We start from the raw sequence: 13328 nt of genomic DNA, 5'->3' as shown, positions 1-13328 counted from the left end.
GTCAATTCGCCTTGAAGTGCAGTTCAAGCCTACAAGTACAGATTGAATTTTCGAGCCCAACCTTCTCAAGTGTTCTTATTAGCATTCTTAGAAGTTAAGTCCCAAGATTTAACCCTTTGCCCTAAAAGAAGAATAGGTGACTAATGAAGTTTTTTTTTGAAGTGGGGTGGGGGGGAATTTTGTGTGAAAAGTTATAAACAAGCAGAAAGCTTAAGTCTTTGCTGATGAACCTGGAGCTGTATCCCAGATTAACTCAGTTTTTGCTCCAGAACAGACATTAAAGTCTAGCAAGGATCTGAATTTGTACTCTTAACAAGAGCTGCTTGCTGATAGACTTGCTGTATATGTCAGTAGGGCAGATCACTTTTGGCTATGAAATGCAAAACGATAATTAGTTAAAAGTGCAATTGCTCCTCAGTTTCTTTAATGTAATATATAATATATTTTCTATATATATCTCTGTATAGCAATATTTTACTTTGAAAGTACTCCTCCACTCAAGTGATGTTCCCCATGTATACCAATTACTGTGCAACTGAATCAAAATTTTGGCCCTGATATTTATGGGGAGGAAGAGGGGGGCGTGTTTTTGCCATTGGGCAACCTGGGAATTCCGGCAATGCGGATTCGGCAGGACCTCATTATCATTTTTTTGATGTGGAGATGCCAGTGATGGACTGGGGTGGACAAATGTAAGGAATCTTACAACACCAGGTTATAGTCCAACAGTTTTATTTGAAAATCACAAGCTTTCGGAGGCTTTCTCCTTCGTCAGGTGAGTGACGATGGAGAAAGCCTTTCTCACCTGACGAAGGAGAAAGCCTTCGAAAGCTCATCATTTTTTTACTCTGTTTCCTGTCTGGGCGGCCGGCCAGATTGAGAGGCTGATTGGCTGCAGGGCGGGAAAGCCTGCGGTGCAAGGCCGCAGGCGGGGACCCTTGGGAACGTTCTCTGGCAATCGGAAAAGATCGGGGCATGGTGGGGAGAGGCTCAGAGCGCGGCAGGGAGGGAAAGATCGGGCATAGTGGCGGGGGTAGGCAGATCGCGGGGGGGGGGGGGGGGTCGGCCGATTGCGGGGTTGAAGGCAGATCGCAGGGAGGGTGGCAGATTGTTGTGGGGGGATTGGAAGATCGTGGGGAGGGAGGCAGATCTTGGGGGGGGGGGTTTGGCCGATTGCGGAGAGGCAGCCAATTGCGGGGGTGAAGGCAGATCGCGGGGGGGGGAGGGGTGAATGGGGGATTGGAAGATCGCAGCGGGGTCGGCAGATCGCTTGGGGTGGGGGGGTGCACTCCTGCTCTTCCTGGCCCACTAGCAGTGCTGGAAAAGCACTTACCTGCTGGAGCCAGCATCGCCTCCCTTTAGTTGCCGGGTTTCCCGAGCTCTGGTATACCTGACCCGTAGCCGTTAAATTCACATGCCTCCCAAAATCTGAGGAATGAAACTTCATTCAAATATTATAATCACGGACCCGCCTCTCCAGAGCTTACTCGGATGCCCCCAAACCCACCACGATTAAATCAAAAGTAGGCGCCTTCATGGAGGGTTGGTGTCGGGTTTCACATATTTACCGATTTAATCCTGACCCTCTCCCACCCGTCACCCCCTATGTGTCTGATCTGACCTGATAGCGACTTCCTTGTTGTCTCACAGTTTCTTTCTTTTTCTTTCCCCATAATTTTCATCTCCAAAACTTATCATCCCTTTGAAATCTTACAACAGTTTGACAAAAGCATATAAATGATGTAACGTATCAAGTTCGCTATTCGACTAATCTTGGCAGAGACCCCAACAGCAGGTTTTGAATCGCAGTCTGACACCAATTTCACCAGAATAGGGAAGGAAATTAAGTTTTTAACACATAATATCCGTGGAAAAGAACGATCATGTACTTTAAAGAGATGTGTTTAAATTAAAAATAGCCACAGTTGCTTTATTGTTTAATATCTACATTTTTTTATGTATTAGAGGATGACGATTATTTTTTAAGACATTGCTTTTGAAACACTTTTATGCCCACATTAGCACAATACCCCATCCGCGAAAGGGACAGTAAACTGACCCTATATCTCTGACTTTGCCATTCAGATACACAGGAGCACCCCTGATTTTCCTGCCAGTCTCCAGGGGGAACTTACAGACTACCTCCCAGCAATCTAGTGATGATCAGGAGCTCTGAATCACAGGCCTGAAATGTGTCCTGCTATTCTGGGATGCAGTATACTGTGGCACGAGGCCACCCTATACATTGTGGCCCTGAAATTAAACAGGCTTTGTTTCCAGCACTTAGTTTGGGGTTGTGTCCACTGGTATCGCCCTCCCACACACTTCCCCCCCGTCTCACACAAGGACTGTTGGAATGCCTCTATTTGCACTCTTTGTACGGGGACTGCATTTATATTTTTAAAAAATTGCTGAACTTCTCTTATGGGGTCCAGGCCAGGATCTTGTCTTGGAGCCGCACCACGCCCACCACCCCCTCCCCCCCCCCCCCCAGCCTAATTGGGGCCCATTTCCCTTCTACAGGAGGCCAGTACAGCACTTCTCACTCAGCATACCAGCCTCCAAACTTACACTGGGAACCTGCGGGGCCAAGGACACAAGAGCTCCCAATGTAGGGAATCCCTGCCCCCTCCTTGCCTTACTTGAAGCTCTGAATCTCAGTAAAGCCATCTGTGAAGGTCAGAGATAAATGTAAGAAAATATATATAGAATAATAATTACCGGGCAATAATGCAATGACTGGTTCACATTACATCATAAACCACAAGGGTACTTTCTGTATAATATGATTATTGGTTATGTCGAACAGGTTCAGCCTGAACGAGTGCTAACGCATCTTCTGCACATTTGAGACTTGCCAAGTAAAACAGTAAAGCAGCTGATCATTAGTACAAATAGGGAACAGGGAGTGTACCAAACTGCTAACAATCCAAAATACTGTATTGTTATTGTATTTTCATTTATCCCCCTCCCTCAGGTGTGAACTCTTGCTGGGTACATTTCCATCGGCACTGCCGACTTCCAGTACCACACCCACAAGAGCATTCTTCGTATTTAAGAAACAAAAGTGATAGTTGGCAGGCTATTTTAGGGCATCACCTAACAAGCACAATTCTGTTTTCCCTCAACGTCCAGGCATGTGCACTTTCCAGTATGAATTGCTAGAAAGGGATCAGAAGTGAGAACCTTGGCTGATTTTTTTTTGTTACCCCTCCTAGTTCAAGAGTGCTGAGGCCAATTGAAGCAATTCAGCAGTTATGTAGGTGAGATCAGTTAGCTTAAAAAGAAAGTCTTGTATTTATATAGCGCCTTTCACAACCTCAGGACGTCTCAAAGTGCTTTACAGCGAATTAAGTACTTCTGAAGTGTAGTCACTGTTGTAATGTAGGCAACACGGCAGCTAATTTGCACATAGCAAGGTCCCACAAACAGCAATGTGATAAATAACCAGGTAATCTGTTTCTACTGATGTTGGTTGAGGGATTCGCTCGTCTTCGAAATAGTGCCGTGGGATCTTTTACATCCACCTGAGAGGGCAGACGAGGCCTCGGTTGAACGCCTCATTTGAAAGACGGCACCTCCGATAATGTAGCACTCCCTCAGTACAGCACTGGAGTATCAGCCTAGAATTTGTGCTCAAGCCTCTGGAGTGGGACTTGAACCTACGGTATTCTAACTCAGGGGAGAGTGCTACCCACTGAGCCACAGCTGATACTGTAGCAAATTCTGGGAATCAAACCATCTCCTTTTATAGCTTTGTGTTATTCTTGGCTGGTGCCTTTGCCCACCAGGCCATCAAGGGTTTAACAAACTGTATCGTTTTAAGTAATAGAGTAGATTGATACTTGTGTGTACTGTAGTGGGGGGGGGGAATTAAAGGTCAGTTAGAAGATGAGGAGACAGAGGTCAAGTCCCGCAATTGACTGGACGGTCCTTAAATCCCAGTGACAGTACAACACAAATTTATTACTTTCATTCATGAAGAATATTTAATAATGAGAGTGGGTGAAATTTGCATTAAACAAGAAATTTCAGCTCTAGCTTGGATCAAATCAGCATAGAGCAAGGAGTAGGCATGGTGAGTTCTGTAAGGATGGGCGGCAATAAATGCAAGTGAAGAATTGTTCACAGATACAGTCAAACTTTCGAGGCTGGAGATCTGTAGGATTTTTTTCTTCTCACAATGATTGATGTATGGTATGTACTTCCATGAGATTTAGTTAGTACTAATTCAGTGAGCTTTAAGAAAAATGTTATATGACTGTCCAGCAGGCAGTGGAATTGAAGGTTATATGCATAGACTTAGGCTGAGGTAATTAAATAGTCATGGAATGCTGTAGTATGTTATTCAAGGGGGCAGAAGTTATCCTGCAGCTATACAAAACCCTGGTTAGACCGCACCTGGAGTACTGTGAGCAGTTCTGGGCACCGCACCTTCGGAAGGACATATTGGCCTTGGAGGGAGTGCAGCGTAGGTTTACTAGAATGATACTCGGACTTCAAGGGTTAAGTTACGAGGCGAGATTACACAAATTGGGGTTGTATTCTCTAGAGTTTCGAAGGTTAAGGGGTGATCTGATCGAAGTTTATAAGATATTAAGGGGAATGGATAGGGTGGATAGAGAGAAACTATTTCTGCTGGTTGGGGATTCTAGGAGCAGGGGGCACAGTCTAAAAATTAGAGCCAGACCTTTCAGGAGCGAGATTAGAAAACACTTCTACACACAAAGGGTGGTAGAAGTTTGGAACTCTCTTCTGCAAACGGCAATTGATACTAGCTCAATTGCTAAATTTAAATCTGAGATAGATAGCTTTTTGGCAATCAAAGGTATTAAGGGATATAGGCCAAAGGCAAGTATATGGAGTTAGATCACAGATCAGCCATGATTTTATCAAATGGCGGAGCAGGCACGAGGGGCTGAATGGCCTACTCCTGTTCCTATGTTCCTGTGTTCAACATAGAGTAATAATAGTTGGAGAAAGTTTATTATTTTGCCATTTTAAAAGTTTTACCTGGTTTAAATTTTGGATAGGGTTAGGTGAAGTTCATAACAGTACAGAGCAAATGGACTGAATGGCCTTTTCCTATTCCAAGGTTTACTTACGTTGCACATCCAAGCCTCAAGTATTGTGAAATGTAATTTGCTGTTTCAAATAAATAATAGCTGGTAGCTAGTAGATGGCATTGAGAATGTTGCTATTTAGCAAGGAAGATTGTTACAGTGGGACTGTTTGTATAGTATACATAGAGGACAATGGATGGCTCTTAGTGAATTACAACACAGCAGTTAAATCAAGGGGTTAAGATACCATCATCAATCACATCAGGGAAGCTCTGGCTGTGTTGGTGTATCATTTTGCTTACATAACAACAGTCACTGCGCTTAAAAAGTAATTCATTGTGTGAAGTGGTTTGAGACGCTTTGACTTCATAAGGTATTATATAAATGTAAATATTTCTTCTTTCTTTGGAACCTCTCGATTGTATTACAGAATATTTGTTAGCTCATTGAAGTAACTGTAATTTAGAATATGAATAAGAGTTGAATTCATACTATTGTGGTCCAGTTTCTGTTGCCATTTGAAGGTGAAAGTGATGGAACGTGACGTGGGACTGAGCACGCCATTGATTTTGTGACAGAACTTGGATATTGGATTTGTAATGTAGACCATGAAGATATACTAGATTTATGAAGTAGGATTTAAAATATTTCCACTTCTATTTGAACAGCGAATTACAGGAAAATTTGCTTCCATGCGCATTATTAAATCACATGCTGCTGGTCCACTAGAGGGTGCATACACTAAATATGTAATAATTTGTAAAATAGCGTTGCCTGAAGGACACAGATTCCTCAGTTTGCTTGAGATTATGTTTCTCGGTCACATTGTACAGGGACAGATTACATGTGAACTGGAAGTTTATTTTCTTGAGCGCCTGTAACAATTTATTTGAGTTCAGGTGTGAAATATGGGTTCGCTCAGTTAGTAGATTGTAAATAGTATGTTAGTTCTCAATATCTGACAAAGTGCACATGGCAGAAATTTTCTAATAATTTGCTTCACCCTATGAGTTTGCTTATTACAAGATAGAGTGCAGTGTCAGTGTTCCAATCGTCAGTAATGCATTGCTTTCATTTAAGATAGTTTGTTCTCTTCCTTAAAATCTATTACTAAAACATTTTTTGTTGAGAAATTGTGTGGGCTGCTCAGTTTACTTTGAAACTGATGTAGCACCAGACTGCCAGTTTATACCCAAATCAGCATTTTTTTCGTTATCATAACTGTAAGGATGAGTTGGATGAAATAAAACGGCTTGAGGGTGTCTGTGGGAATGAGAAAACTGCAATGGTCTTTATGGCATGTTCCTCTTGTCATGAGTCAAAGCCTAGATTTGAGCTACGGTTCTGGCAGTGATAAGGGACCAAGTCCAGCTTCCCCTTTATAACTAAAGTCACTCTTCCGCTTGTTCAATTGAGGGAAATGTTTAGAAGGTATGCTGGTATGTTCACTGAGGGTGACACTTAAATAGCGAAGCATAATACTGAAGCTTAGTAGATGATCTTTCCATGCCTACCCCTCCCTCCGCCCCCCCCCCCCACCCCACCTCTGAGTCGGTAACAGGAAATTAGAAACTAAGTCAAGGAATAATCAGGGAAAGTTAGAGTCCTGATTTCTACTTGTTGTTCTAAAGAAGATCTCAGTCGGTGTGGGGACTACAGGAAATTAAATGCTGGAATTTATGTAGATGCTTACTTAACCTGTGCCATAAATTGACTATCCTCAATGCTTTGAGTGGTGTCTACTGCTTTTCACCTTGGATGTATATCACTGTGTGCTTGAGCATATATTTTCCACATTTCCAAATGGATGTAGGGTAGGGGCCCCAAGTTCTGGACATTTGACACCGAGACTCCCTCTTATCACGTATTTTCCTCATCATCTTTCCTTGGTTCCTTCACCCCCAGCCTCTGCCCTATGCGGTGTCTCCAGCTAAGAGAGCAGGCGAGTGACCTGCTCCCAGATGTCTGCCAATACTGCTCTGTAAAAAGGGGTGTGAAAGTCTTCAGGAAAAGATCTCTTCAGCACCCCCTGCCCCTCGCTCTGCTGAGGAAATGCTTAGCTTTCACTCCTGCATCTCTCCAACTGAGAATGGGCATTCCTCAAGTAGAGGCAATGCAAATATAAATACATATCACACCATAACATTGTGCAGTAAGGTGCTACCCTCCCACCCTTGACGTTTAATAGTAAATTCTGGAAGAATGAAGTCGCACCATTTATCATTTTATCCCCATCTACATTCACCTGAATCTTACTGTGAATCAATTAGTATCAAAGAAAATGCCCCTACATTGATTTGGAAAAAAGGAGACATCAGAGTGATCTAATTGAGGTTTTCATGCGTATGAAAAGAATTAACAAAATTGTCCATGCAAATTGTTTGGAGAAGGATTCAAATACTAGGGGCTACAAGTTAAAAATTAAAAAATTGGAGTTGAAAGGGTTGTTAGGTATAACATTTTCACCTAAAAATGTAATAGGGGTATGGAATAAGTTACTAGAGAAGGCTATTGAACAGTTGACATAAATGGGATTGAGAATCTCCGTAACCTCCTACAACCCTCCAAGAATTCTGCGTTCCTCCAACACTGGACTTTTGTGCATCCCCCATTCCCTTCGCCTCAACATTGGTGGCCGTGCCGTCAGCTGTCTAGGCCCTAAGGTTTGGAATTCCCTCCCTAAACCTCTCTGACTCTCCACCTCTTTCTCCTCCTTTAAGACCTTCCTTAAAACCTGCCTCTTTGACCAAACTTTTAGTCACCTGTCCCAATATCTCCTTTGACTCTCTGTCAATTTTTGTTTGATTACACTTCCGTGAAGTGCCTCAGGATGTTTTCCTACATTAAAGGTGCTATATAAATGCCAGTGGCTGTTGTTGAGGGATATGGAGAAGGAGGACATGTGAGATTAATCCAGGAAAATGGACCAGCTTTTTCAGCCTAATATCCTTTTCCTGTTCCTATAATTCTTATTTTATTATTGCAAAGAAATATGTCACTGGCCACTTCTCCATTAATTGATGTCAACTGTCAGAATCGTCTTAAAGAGTATTGAGTATAACCAGGAAAACTCACTTTATTTAAACAGCTTTAGGTTACATGAATGAAAATGAAGAAAAGGAGCACAGCATTTCAGATTGGTGCTTAAAATTTTAGACTGCAGAATGCTTCTCAAATAGGTTAATAATTGATCACAATTGAAAAGCAGCCAGATGTCACTGTATGTTGGTAACCGAACATTTAATGGAGCAATACCAAGCTGGCCCATTCAATGTAAAATTCGGGGGACCAACAAGGCGAAAAACCGTTGTCCTATTTTTAATCGTAAAGAGATGTAACTATTCTATCCAATCCCACGTTACCATCATTTGCTCTGTTGTAAGTACCTTTCCCCAGCTTCCTGTGACTTTTGTCTATCTAATTAAATTTACACATCGCTAGTTCCTGTTTGATGCCTAATAGCGGTGATGAATGGCGTCTTTTTGGAGGCTGACAGTAACAGATACCTGACATTTTTCACTCTGTCACAGCTCCCTGCTTCTCCAAGCACTTCTGACCCTATTGTTTTGGGGGTAATTACCATGTTGTACTTCATCATGCTCCCAGACATAAATGACAGCGCCCCTGTGAAACAAATGAGCGAAGGTCGGATGGAGCAGCTACCTACTCGCCAGCTCCCAATTACAGGTTACCACATGCTAAAGTAGCTCGGAATGTCAGGCAGTAACGCACTTCCCAAGTCTCAATTAATCACGGAAACCATACGGAGTTCCAACCACTGTTTGCAACATCAGTAAAGTCAAGCTGACACTTCCAGTCTGAGATCATTAAGCTCTGCTGCTAGTACCTATTTTAGGCCAAAATCTTTCACAAGCCAAAGAAAGTCTGAGGACAAAAGCTCTTTTTTTACTGGAGACTAATTTGGGATGAATCCAATAAAGAGTTTAATCCCTCCAAGGTAATTTTAGCCCAGAGTTGTGTTCTGGTGTGACATTGACACATAGCCTGTGCTCAAGAACTGTGGGTTTCAATATCACATTTATGCTGCATTAAAAGCAACCAAATCTTCAGAATAACCCTCAGCCCAGGCTGTTTCCACACAACATTGTGGTGGCATCTACAACCTTTACAGCTCAGACCTTACCTCGGCAGTCGCCACGTGGAGTGAACTTTACACCCACTAGTGATTCTAGTAAACAGGATGTGGAGATGCCGGTGATGGACTGGGGTTGACAATTGTAAACAATTTTACAACACCAAGTTATAGTCCAGCAATTTTATTTTAAATTCACAAGCTTTCGGAGATTTTCTCCTTCCTCAGGCAAATGTTTTGTCTGAGGAAGGAGAAAATCTCCGAAAGCTTGTGAATTTAAAATAAAATTGCTGGACTATAACTTGGTCTAGTAAACAGAGCTATGACAGCTTAAACCCAGATTTTAGTTCTCGGCGGGAGTCATGCGTGCGGGGTCCAAGGCGGATGGGAAACCATCCTACACTCTGCAGCATGAGACCCAAAAGATTTTAACTCTCTGGCCTCATCTGCATAGGCACTGTCAGTCTCCCGCCCGATCCTGGCGGGAAGCCCCAGCTGGCCAGTGGCAGGGAGTGGAATTTCGGACGGCAGGAGGCCGCAATGGTGACCAGCCAGTTAAGTGGTTAGGAATGGGGTCTTATGGGCTTAGGAGGGCTTCGCGGTTGAGGGAAGGCCCCAGTTTCTCTTGTGGAACATCGGAAGAGCAATCAGGTGGTGGGTTAAAATTGCAATCATGGCCTGATGCCATCATCTGCAAATTTAAAGCAGAACCCCACTGCCTACGGGTGGGCGTGCTGCACTCCTGCTCAAAAGTTTAGGTTAAAATTGCAACCCGTTGGATGGCAGCGGGACCGGGGAGGATGCTGCTGGCATTTTAACTGCCCGCCCCCTCAGTTTCCGCCTGTTTGGCAGAGTTAAAATCTGCCCTTTGGTGGGTAAATGCACTGTTCAGTGGGGTATTAAGCCAGAGACCAAAAGGCCCCAGATTTGTTCCCCAGCCTGTTCTGTGTTAGCGGATCTCAGACAGGGCAGCAGTGGTGGACCTACAATAGGTCTCAACATCTCTAGGCTGGGGACGGAAATAAAGTCAATCAGGGGTCCCATTCCTGATTGCTATCCACTACTTAATGGTGGAAAGTATCCGTATGGGGACACGATTGGGCTTGGCTGTGACACCTTCTGCAGTCGATTAGCTTACTGACCTTCACTGACCAGGATCACATGTGGAGAATGTTCAGTAGGGGCTGGAGGCCTGCCATCATTCACAGCCAGCCCCTTCAGGAGAAATGGGGAAAAAATTGTGTTTAAAAATAGTCATAGAATCTTACAGCACAGAAGGAGGCCATTCTGCCCATCGTGCCTGTGCCAGCTCCTTGAGAGCTATCCAATTAGTCCCACTCCCCGAATCTTTCCTCATAGCTCTGCAATTTGTTCCTTTTCAAGTATTTATCCAATTCCCTTTTGAAAGTTATTATTGAATCTGCTTCCACCACCCTTTCAGGCAGTGCATTCCAGATCATAACAATTCACTGCTTAAAAAAAAAATTCTCCTCAACTTCCCTCTGGTTCTTTTGCTAATTATCTTAAATCTGTGTCCTTTGGTAACCGGACCTCCTGCCAGTGGAATCAGTTCCTTCTCATTTACTCTATCAAAACCTGCTGGTGAAATATTCATGAACCTAAGAAGCTCAACAGTGCAAAATGATTGTGCTAGATTTCTTTTGTCACCTCTTGATGACCAGTTCAGAGCAGCATTGGTGAAGGTCTTGGGAGCAGGTCACCTTCCCTTCTTGAGTGCAGTTAGTCAATGGCCCAAAGTGACCAGAGGAATGTGTTGAAAATAGAGGGAGTGTTATCCTCCAATTTCTGTTTTGGAAAGTATGTCAGAATTTTGCAAGTCCTATTATAAGTGTTGTTGATGTTTTTGTGCCGCATCATTTTATTTGTGTATTTACTATAGATATTAAAATATATTTATAAATAATATCCCAGTTAAGTCATCAAGTTCATTTACTCATGGACTCATGCCCGTGGTTGACTTCCAAACCTGCCATAAAATGTAAGTACAAAACATGATGATACATGCACTTCTAATTGTTTAATTGATTGCTTTTTGCTATCCCGTATTAGAAGCTAATAATTTTCAAAGTATCGAGTTACATCTAGTCTACAGCACAGAAACAAGCCATTCTGCCCAACTAGTCTATGCCGACGTTTACGACGAGCCTCCTCCCTCCCTAATACCTCTAACCCTATCAACATACCCTTCTATTCCTTTCTCCCTCGTGTGCTTATCTAGCTTCCCCTTAAGTGATCTATGCTATTTGCCTCAACTATTCCTTGTGGTAGTGCGTTCCACATTCTTACCACTCTTTGGGTAAAGAAGTTTCTCCTGAATTCCCTATTGGATTTATTAGTGACTATCTTATATTTATGACTCTAGGTTTGGACTCACCTAGAAGTGGAAACATTTTCTCTACGCCTACCCTATCAAACCCTTTCATTATCTTGAAGACCTCTATCAAGTATATATGATGTTGGGTGTTAGCTTAAGATAAAATGAGAATTGCCTTAGGGCGATAACGTAACTGAGGCGTTGTAATTATCTCATAGACCACAACAGAGATGTTTGAGCAATTTGTGTAGTGACCTAAGCTCCGAGGCTGAATTTGCAGCCAGTGGTGCGTTCCCAGACAACTGCTGTTTTGTTCAGCAGATGCAAGACGGAGCCATTTTAACATTTTTACACTTGGTAAGCTTAGCTCCTGCTGTGTTTTGTAGTTTCCGTTTCTGGCACCTGGTTAAGGTTTGCTGTTTGGATTTTTCGTATGCAGTCCACTAAAAGCTTCTGGTGTTTGGATTCAATCCTTCTCTGCCGGTGTGCTTTTGCCTCTTGGATTTCCGGTCTGTAGTTGCGTTTTCGGTTCCTTGCTTCCATGCTGTGAGTTTTACTCAGGTTTCTATCATAAATTTAGTTGTTGAAAATACATAGAAGTTAGACGGAAACAGGCCCAGTCTGTGCCGGCATTAATCCTCAGTGCAAGTGTAGACAGGGGAGGAGGAGGTGATATCGCTGCAATAAACCTTCTCTTCCATCACAGTCATGTGACAGGAAGGGACATTTATCTGTGAGGGTGTTTTGCAAACTGTTACATGGATCTCCTACTTTAGGTTTTGAATTGCAGCCTGTAAGGATTGTTCATTTGGAATGAGTCTCATTTTTTGGTTTAAAAATGTGAATTTTACAAAATGTAGAACCTTTTAGGACAGGGGGTGGCCATTCAGCTCTTGCCTACATTGACATATCTTATTAAAAAATAAAGAAAGTTCCATATGTTTAAATTAGTACGTGATTTGTCTCACTCACTTTGGTCACAATCATTTTCACAATGATGCATCTGGAATTGAGTAGAATTGTGCATCAGTAAATTAAACTTTGTAAATGAAAAGTTTTTATTTTTCTAAGTTCATTCAATAATTGCTATAACGACAACTTGCATTAAGTATTGCTACAATTGTACAGGGCTTCGGTGAGACCACACCTGGAGTACTGTGTACAGTTTTGGTCTCCTTATCAAGGGAAGGATATACTTGCCTTGGAGGCAGTGCAACGAAGGTTCACTAGATTGATGCCTGGGATGAGAGGGTTGTCCTATGAGGAGAGATTAAGTAGAATGGACCTATACTCTCTGGAGTTTAGAAGAATGAGAGGTGATCTCATTGAAACATATAATATTCTGAGGGGGCTTGACAGGGTAGATGCTGAGAGGTTGTTTCCCCTGGCTGGCGAGTCTAGAACTCGGGGGTATAGTCTCAGGATAAGGGGTCGGCCATTTAAGCCTGAGATGAGGAGGAATTTCTTTACTGAGAGGGTTGTGAATCTTTGGAATTCTCTACCCCAGAAGGCTGTGGATGCTGAGTAAAGATCAGCTATGATCCTATTGAATGGTGGAGCAGGCTCGAGGGGCCGTATGGCCTGCTCCTGCTCCTATTTCTTATGTTCTTATTTATATACAGTTGTGGTAACTTTAACAAAGAAAAAGCCCTAAATTGCTTCAGAGGCATAATCAAAAAATGGACCCTGAGCCAAGAAAGGAGATATTCGTGTGGGTGACCAAAAACCAGAGGTGGATTTTAAGAAAGTTTGTAAAATGTAAAGGCAGAGATAGAAAGGTGGGGGAGAAGTTTAGGGAGGAAATTCCAGAGCTGAAGGGATGGCTGCCAATGGGTGA

The 13328-nt window shown here is 42.9% G+C and overlaps 1 protein-coding gene across 8 annotated transcripts in view; it reads left to right on the top strand.

The window, feature by feature from the left end:
- raraa (retinoic acid receptor, alpha a) overlaps positions 1–13328 on the top strand; it is a 484346-nt gene that overhangs the window by 246190 nt on the left and 224828 nt on the right. Inside the window, exon 1 of one of the 8 annotated variants that reach the window (XM_067968847.1) lies at positions 11713–11848. The exons of the other annotated variants lie outside the window; for them this stretch is intronic. The gene's annotated coding sequence lies outside the window, so the exon portion shown is untranslated. Of the gene's footprint in view, positions 1–11712; positions 11849–13328 lie in introns of those variants that run through there. 8 annotated transcript variants of the gene reach the window in all.

Source organism: Heptranchias perlo, chromosome 30 (genome assembly GCF_035084215.1).
Source record: "Heptranchias perlo isolate sHepPer1 chromosome 30, sHepPer1.hap1, whole genome shotgun sequence".
Taxonomy (NCBI): Eukaryota; Metazoa; Chordata; class Chondrichthyes; order Hexanchiformes; family Hexanchidae; genus Heptranchias; species Heptranchias perlo.
Note: the sequence above shows the minus strand (reverse complement) of the source record. Positions and strands in the feature narration are given on the sequence as shown.